At 37.0% G+C, this 7,914-nt stretch overlaps 1 pseudogene; it reads right to left on the reverse strand.

Annotated features, from left to right (window-relative positions):
• Window positions 1-6,193: 6,193 nt before the first annotated feature.
• LOC129552899 (U6 spliceosomal RNA) lies at window positions 6,194-6,284 on the reverse strand (annotated as a pseudogene).
• Between the last annotated feature and the right edge of the window lie 1,630 nt (window positions 6,285-7,914).

The raw sequence follows: 7,914 nt of genomic DNA on the forward strand, positions 1-7,914 counted from the left end.
GTTACTGGGAGAATATGTCCAACTCATGACTTCTCACTAAGAAGAGTGGAATGTACATAAATATTCAAGCTTTCAGGAGACTTATTTGTACCTCAGCTGATTTTGGATGCTCCAGGATACTAGCACAGCTTGTATCCTAGGCATATGCAGAAAACTAAAAGAGCTCAGTGGTTTTGTGGAACCACTAGAACCTGTAGTAACATTAAAAAAAAAAAAAAAATACCACCACCAGAGGGAGGAAGACTGCAGGAACCTGAACCAGAAACCTGCAAACATCACTAAATGAGAAGCTACACATCCGAACCCAGCAAGACATATCATCATAAAGGTTTGCAGGCACCTAAAAGCTCTGGCCAGGCTGACAGGCAAAGGTCTTTTCCTATACAAAGACTAATCTGTAAAGAATGAGACAGGTCGCTATTTTTTTCAAATGCATAAATCATGACAACGAAAAAATAACAAAGCATATGAAGAAAAAGGGAAACATGGCCTAATTAAAGGAACAAATCTCCAAAACCTGACACGAAAGAAGTGGATGTCTATGAATTACCCAAGAAAGAGTTCAAAATATTAAACTCAATACACTACGAGAGAATATAGATTAAAAAAATGAAATCAGAAAATGTATCAAAAATAGTAGGATATTAGCAAATATATATTCAAAGTGATGAGAAAAAACAACCAAAAATACTATATCTGACAAAACTGTTCTTCAATAATGAAAGAAAATGTAAAACCTTCCCAGACAGATGAAAACTGACAAAGTTCCTCACCACTAAACAGCCTTAAAAGAACTGCAAAGCCAGTCCTTCAAGTTGAAACAAAAGAACTGCAACACAAAAGTGTACAAAAATGTAAAGCTTTCTGGCAAAGGTAAATATACAGGAAAATATAGATTCCTGTAATGCTGTAATGGTGATGAGTAGATAACCTTTAATAATATTAATAACCTTTAATAATATTAGATAACCTTTAATAAAATTAAAAGTATGAAAATAACTATAACTATAAAACTATGTTAATGACACAAAATATTTTTTAAAATGCAACTAGTGACATTGATAACATAAAGCAAGGATGATATAAAGGAGTAGAGTTTATTTATGCAATGAAATTTTTAGTTTAAAATAGATTGTTATAAGATGTTTTATATTATACCCATGGTAACCACAAAGAATAACCTATAAAAGATGTACAAAAAAATGAGAAGTCAATCAAAGCATGCTACCTCAAAAAACATTAACAAAATGCAAAGGAAGGGAAACAAAAGATAACTATACCATATGCATGGATGTGAGAGTTGGACTGTGAAGAAAGCTGATCGCCAAAGAATTGATGCTTTTGAACTGTGGTGTTGGAGAAGACTCTTGAGAGTCCCTTGGACTGCAAGGAGATCCAACCAGTCCATTCTAAGAGAGATCGATCCTGGGTGTTCATTGGAAGGACTGATGCTAAAGCTGAAACTGCAATACTTTGGCCACCTCATGCGACGAGTTGACTCACTGGAAAAGACTCTGATGCTGGGAAGGGTTGGGGGTGGGAGGAAAAGGGGACGACAGAGAATGAGATGGCTGGATGGTATCACCGACTCTGTGGACATGAGTTTGAGTTGGTGATGGATAGGGAGGCCTGGTGTACTGTGATTCATGGGGTCGCGGAGAGTCGGACACGACTGAGCAACTGAACTGAACTGAACTGATGCAGAAAAAAATGAACAAAATGGTAATAAGTAATACAAAATGGTAATAAGTCTTCCCTATCAGAAATGAATTTACATGTCCCATGGACGGAGGAGCCTGGTAGGCTGCAGTCCATGGGGTTGCTACGAGTCAGACATGACTGAGCGACTTCACTTTCACTTTCCACTTTCATACATTGGAGAAGGAAATGGCAACCCACTCCAGTATTCTTGCCTGGAGAATCCCAGGGACGGGGGAGCCTGGTGGGCTGCCATTTATGGGGTCACACAGAGTCGGACACGACTGAAGTGACTTAGCAGCAGCAGCAGCAGCAAATAGATTAAATCCCATAATCAAAAGATGTGCAGTGGCTGAAGGAAATGTGTAGGCTCAAAATGAAAGGATAAGATAGATACTCAATGAAAATGGTAACCAAAAGACAGCAGGGGTGATACTTACATCAGGTAAAATAGAGTTTGAGTCACAAACTGTCACAAGAGACAAAGAAGGACATAATTCATCAGGAAGATATGACAATTATAAGTATAAATATACCACCTGATGTACTCCTTTTCCAATTTTGAACCAGTCAGTTTTTCCATGTCTGGTTCTAATTGTTGCTTCTTGTCCTGCATACAGGTTTCTCAAGAGACAGGTAAAGTGGCCTGGTACTCCCATCTCTTTACGTTTCCACAGTTTGCTGTGATCCACACAGTCAAAGGGTTCTGAGTGTCAGTGAAGCAGATGTTTTTCAGCAATTCCCTTGCTTTTTCTATGATCCAACGAATGTTGGCAATTTGTTCCTCTGCCTTTTCTAAATCTAGCTTGTACATCTGGAGGTTCTTGGTCCACATATTGTTGAAGCCAACTTGAATGCAAAATGCTGGGCTGAATAAATCACAAGCTGGAATCAAGACTGTCAGGAGAAATATCAACAGCTTCAGATATGTAGATGATACCACTCTAATAGCAGAAAGAGAAGAGGAACTAAAGAGCCTCTTGATGAAGGGGAAAGAGGAGAATGAAAAATAAAAACAAAAAGTAGAGACCTGACACTTCTTGATTTCAAAGCATCTTACAAAGCTACAGTGATCAAAAATATCATGGTTCTGGCATAAAGATAAACTTAATAGACTAATGAAATGGATTATAGAGCCTAGGAATAAATCCCCATGTATATGGTCAATTGACCTTTGATAAAAGTATTATGGCTATACAATGCAGATGTTATACTTTCTTCAACAAATAGTGCTGGGAAAACTGGGTATCCACACACACAAGAATGAAGTTGGACTCCTGTCTGACAGTGGCAAAAATTATCTTAAAATGGACTACAATCCTCAATATAAGATCTGAAACTATAAAACATATTCCCTTTTCTTAATTTTTTTTACAATAAGCATGTAACAGTTTTATAATCAAGAGTTTTCAATATCAACAGTCAGAATCTTTTGTAATTCTGACTTGCATTTATTGTCTTAATAGCAGTTTTATAAAAATACATAGAAAATTATTTCTTCAGCTTAATTTATACTATACAAAAATTTACTTTTCAGATGTAACTAAGTTTGAATATCCAAAAAGACAGAAAAATTGAACATACACATATGCCAATATATATAGAAATAACATATAAAGCTTGACTCCCATGCCAAATAACAAGCTGCTCCTTGTGTACTATCTTCCTACTTTATAAGAATTTCTTTGCTGATTGCATGTAAATCAAACAGATATCTTTCTTTTATTTACATAAACAAAATAAAAACAAATAAATAAAAGGACATTTTTAATTACTTTGATATTTTCTCTTAACCTCTGATATTTTATTAGTTGTTTTGCAATGCTTGTTTTTTGAAAATGCAAATATATAGTGGCTTTTAGGAAATTTTAGATTCTATTAATCTCTCACCATATTAACTTAATACTGAGGATGAAGTACTTTTTTCACTTATTTAAATACTGTAATTTTTACCAAAATATAGATAATAATAATAAATCAGTTCTCATGAAAATATAATTTCTTCTTTTAGTGAGTGTCTTGAAATGATTGTAAGAAGTTTTTTTTTTTTTTACATTTTATCTACTTTTGCAGGATTCAATCATTGGTCAGATTTTATTTTTTCTGTTTCAATTTTTTTTCTGTATGATTTTGTCCTAGGTCATTACAGGGCTTCCCTGATGGCTCAGAGGTTAAAGCGTCTGCCTCCAATGCGGGAGACCCAGGGTTCGATCCCTGGGTCGGGAAGATCCCCTGGAGAAGGAAATGGTAACCCACTCCAGTATTCTTGCCTGGAGAATCCCATGGACGGAGAAGCCGAGTCCATGGGTCGCAAAGAGTCGGACACGACTGAGCGACGGAACGGAACGGAAGTCATTACAAGGATTTTCTGTTGAAAGTAGAACTAAGTAGTAACGTTAACTCCAAGTATTTGCTAAAACAGAAATAAAAATCCAGTAAAATTTTACTACTCTGAATAATTTTTTTGAGTATCCAATGTGAATTTGCCAGTATTAATTCCAATAATCTCTTTCTTCTTGGTGAAGCAGTGGTGTGCCCTCTGCTCTCTGCCTCTGGGAATTTTTATTTCATTTGATAACTGTGTAAAGCCATCCTGCTGTGGGATTTATGAATCTCTTCAATGAAAGTGATGGCAAAAGTAATGGCACACATTTGAGTATTACCTTAATTAGGCAATTCATGGAGTCTGTCTCATTCAGTTTAACCGTTTCTTCACCACTGGTTTATTTTCATGTCCGTGTTCTATTGGCCTGTTGTTACTTAACTGTCTTACTGCATATTTGAGAACAAAGTGATCGGAAAGTATGCGTTGATTTTCACTGAACTTCAAGTCAAGCTGGTTGAGGTAGCTTCCATTGCTGTGTGATTTAGTCCTGTTTTAGGAATACTTAATTGGTGACCTTCAAAAGCATTGTTTATTTCTGTCATGGAGCTTTGATACACAGGGGTACCTGAATAACTTCAAGAGTCAATAGAAAATAGTATGGAAATTTTTTTAAAAAAAGAAAAGGAAAAGACAACAGTATATCAATCAAATTTCATAGCAAAGAATTGATCCCCTGAATGCTTCTGGTGAGGATTCTGAAGTATTTTAAACTTATAATCTATTGGAAAGATATTTGATTCAATGTGTAGTATTTCACAATTATTGTTCTTTTTAACTTTTTATCCTTTACTATTTTTTAATTAATTTATTTTTTATTGAAGGATAATTGCTTTATAGAATTTTGTTGTTTTCTGTCAAACCTCAACATGAATCAGCCGTAGGTATACATATATATCCTCCCTTTGGAACCCCCCTCCCATCTCCCTCCCCATTCCACCCCTCTAGGTTGATACAGAGCCTAGGTTGATACAATCCTCTAGGTTGATATAAAGCAATGAAAGCAAAACTAACAAATATGTTGATAGGAAAGAAAAGAAAGAAAGAATAGATATGCAAAGTTAAATAGAGGTAGATGAAGATTTATATACATTAAAAATTAACTGCAAGGGGAAAATAACAGTAGGAAAGGCAAACAAAGGAATAAATGTTTAAAAAAAGGTTTAAAAAATCAGAAATTAAAATTACAAAAAATAGAAAAGAAAAAAAAAGAAAACTCCACAGAACTGTAAGAGCTCAACGTAGAAGCAGTAGTTTATAATAACAATAAAAAGTGTGACTGAATTTACACATATACATATACATGCATAAACAAAATCAAAGCAGTCCAACAATAATAAAGTATGACAGACTGACCCAGTGAACAAAGAAAATTGAAATTTATATCTAACAGTTAACAAAACTAACTAAAGCACAAACTGGAAAACAAAACTAACACAAGGTGCCAATTGAGAAATAAAACAATGAAAATAAAACTAAAATATATTGAGAGGAAAGGAAAGAAAAAAAGAATTGATATTCAAGTTTAAATAGAAGTAGATAAAGAAGATTTATATACATTAAAGATTAACTGCAAGGGGAAAAGAACAGTAGGAAAAGCAAACAAAGAAATAAATGTAGAAAAAATAATAATAGGATTAAAAAACTAAAAACTAAAATTAAAAAAAAGAGAGAAAAAAAAAAAAGGAAAACTCCACAGAACTGCAAAAGCCCAACATAGAGGCATAGGTTTATAACAACAATAAAAAAATATGACTGAGGGAAAAAAAGAAAAGCTCAGAAGCTTAAATAGATTTCATAGTGCCAATAAAAATCGACAACTACAATAGAGGGGGCAAAAAAAAAAAAAACCGGAAAAAATCCAAAAGAATCTACAGAACAAGTCAAAACAAGAATAATAAATGTTTTTCTTGAGATACTGCTGTCAGAGTCCTTTCCCTCACTCGGAGTCATAGTCCACCTCATCTCCTTCGGATGCCCTCCAACACTGTGCTGACCTCTGGACCAGCTGTGGGAGCAACTCAGATTCTAATCTGGTCCTACTCCTGTGTGTTCTTGCCTCCAATGTCCACAGCTATCAGAACTAGTGCATTTTCTTTTGTGGGAGCTCTCAAAAATATGGAACACTTCACGAATATGCATGTCATCCTTGCATCTTCTCTATATTTTCCCATTTTAGTATATGTGCTGCTGAAGGGAGTACTCCTTTACTATCTTTGATCTGAAAAAAACAGGAGTTCAGATATAACAATCTTCTGACCCAAGTCACCAAGATTGCTGATTAAATACCTCATTAGCTTCACCTTATGTGTCAATTTCTTTGGCCTGAATTAAAGTACTTGAATTGAAAATACTTGCATTTTTGATGAGGAGTTACTTTGTTATGCTTGTTTTTCATTTCATTATGAAATTATAAAGAGCTTATTGGAATGGATTTCCAAAGATTTCAAATGGATATATCACCACCTCCAGTCTTAACCTGTCCTTTTATTAGCTCTGCAAGCTTTGACTGCTCCTTCAGTCATGTACACAAGGTCTTTGGAATTGCCTCTAACCCTGACTATGACAATTTGTGAGCATCCAGACCATAATTTGATGTGGGAGCCTTGCTGTTACAAATTTACAATGAAATCTTCTACCCAACCTCTGATTTTGGCATAGTCTCTTTTAACCTTGAAAATACATAGAGGTGCATAACATATTTGCAAATTATAAATTATCCCAAATTCATAACTTATTTTATTGTTTACAATGTAAAAAATTTAATTCTTTTGGATTCTGCATATAACATTTCTACTTAAATCAGTTTCCTAAATACCATTAGTTTTTTAATTTAAAATGTAATCTACTAAATAACATAGGCAGTTATTGTTTAGTCACCAAGTCGTGTCCAATTTCATGACCCTGTAGACTGCAGCATGCCAGGCTTCCCTGTCCCTCACCATCTCCCGGAGTTTGCCCAAGTTCCTGTCCATTGAATCGGTAATGCCATCCAACCATCTCATCATCTGTTACCCTCTTCTCCTTCTGCCTTCAATCTTTCCCAGCATCAGGGTCTCTTCCAATGAGTTCGCTCTTCACATCAGGTCGCCAATGTGTTGGAGCTTTAGGTTCAGCATCAGTTCTTCCAATGAGTATTCAGGGTTGGTTTCCTGTAAGATTGACTGGTTTGATCTCCTTGCTGGCCAAGGGACTCTCAAGAGTCTTCTCCAGAGACGCGAGAGACGCCCGGCTCCCGGCGGCGCAGACGCGAGAGACGCCCGGCTCCCGGCGGCGCAGACGCGAGAGACGCCCGGCTCCGGCGCAACCAACCACGTGCAGAATCGTGGCTGAGAGGAGCTGCCCCGCGCCCAGAGTTAGGGCGGTGGCCGAGAGGAGCTGTACCACGTCCAGGAGGCGGTGGCTGCTTGGGCACCGGAGGGCCGGGAGGAGCTGATCTACATTCAAGGTAGGAGGGGCGGCCTTGAGGAGATACCCCTCGTCCAAGGTAAGCTGCAGCGGCTGCGCCTTGCTGGAGCAGCTGGGAAGAGACACTCCACGACCAAGTGGAATATAAGAATCCAGTGTTCTGGGGAGGAAGGAACAAGACGGCGAGACCACTTTCTTCCCCACAAATTCATCAGAAGAACATTTGAACGTGGAGTAAAGTCCACAAAACAACTTCTGAATACTGGCAGAGGACATCAGGCTCCCAGAAAAGTAGCCCATTGTCTTCTAAAGGAAAGAGAAGAAATCCAGCTCCACCCACCAGAACACTGACACATGCTTCCCTAACCAGGGAACCCGGACAAGTCACCCGTCCAACCCCACACACAGCGAAGAAACTACATAAT

The sequence above is a fragment of the Moschus berezovskii genome, chromosome 3 (assembly GCF_049115385.1).
Source record: "Moschus berezovskii isolate FMDL1 chromosome 3, NW_MosBer_1.0, whole genome shotgun sequence".
Taxonomy (NCBI): Eukaryota; Metazoa; Chordata; class Mammalia; order Artiodactyla; family Moschidae; genus Moschus; species Moschus berezovskii.